We start from the raw sequence: 1,346 nt of genomic DNA, 5'->3' as shown, positions 1-1,346 counted from the left end.
AGCCCTTCTTGAGGCCTACTGGGTCTGGCCTGAAGGCTGGTTGCTTAAACGGATGATTGTTTTCTGAAGAGCTCTCAGGAGAGCAAAGTAATGAAACCATCTCGTGTTGTCTATCTGGAGAGTCAGCCTCTGGCTGCTTCTGGCTGCCTCTCTAGAGCCTTATCCATCACTGTTGCTGTCACCGCTGTCGCTGTCAGACCGGTCAGGTGGGGGAGGGCCAGTCAAGAAGGAATGACTTCACAGCCCTTCCCTGGAGGTTGGGGAGCATGGTGACTGTTTGCAGCTGGACCCCTGGTGGCCAAGAGCCAGGCTCCACATTGCCACATTTCCACTGGATGTCTGCCGAAGGTGTTTCTTCTGAATGCCATGTTTGGCCCTGTTGCTGAAATGACTGTTTCCAGACTCACTTCTTCTTGGAGGTGATCTTTTGGAACGTTGAGTGTGTGTGTGTGTGTGTGTGTGTGTGTGTGTGTGTGTAGGGCTTCTGCTCTAGGCCCAACCTGCCTCCCTACTGCGAGTTCCATCCACATGCCTCTCTGCACCCTCCGAGGCCTCGCGGGTGGGTCTGAGTTGCCCCTTGTCTTCCTGGGAGCGCTCCCTTGGGACCCCAGGAAGACCCGCAGGGCCCAACAGCACGGCAGGGAAATGACCACGCTGGCAGCACTCACATACCCAGGCCCAGGGAACAAGCAGCCCGGAGAACCCTTCGTGATGGATCGAAGCTGAAGGAAATGCACAGCGGTGGTGAGAGGCCTCCGGGCCAGCAGCGTCGCAACAGAGGCACCACGGAGCACACGGGGCGGGGGTGGGGGATGGGTGGAGTGAGCCTCTTGGGAAGATTCTTTGGGGACCTTGACAAGAAGATGAACACAAGGAAGCACAGACTGGCTCTCTAGCCACATGTTCACAGCTGCACGTTTGTATTTGTATCTCCGAGCCACTGCCTAGCATCCCTGGCCTACTTCTCCGGAGAAGCCCAGGAAAACAGGATCTCACTGACTTGTCTTCTAGAAGAGCAGAACGTGGTGCCTGCTTCCAAAGCACAGAGACTAGAAGAGCAGGATGGTTTTCATCTTGCCATGCTGGAGGTAGGGTGCCTTTGTCCCTCCTGCAAGGGAACCATGGCTTCCTTGTCCCTTCCTGTTCTCCTTGTTCTTATAAATCCATCTGAGAAAACACTCACTCTGCCTTTCTCCATCTCACTTTTTAACACTCTTTCTTTTGGCAGCATTACACAGATCTTGGTTTTTTTTTTAAGATCTTATTTATTTATTTGAGAGAGAGAAAAAAAAGAGCACCATCTGGGGGGAAGGGCAGAGAGAGCAGCAGACCCCCCCCCCGCCAAG

Source organism: Lontra canadensis, unplaced genomic scaffold (assembly GCF_010015895.1).
Source record: "Lontra canadensis isolate GAN:19392208 unplaced genomic scaffold, GSC_riverotter_1.0 scaffold10, whole genome shotgun sequence".
NCBI lineage: Eukaryota > Metazoa > Chordata > Mammalia > Carnivora > Mustelidae > Lontra > Lontra canadensis.
This window is presented reverse-complemented; position numbering follows the sequence as displayed.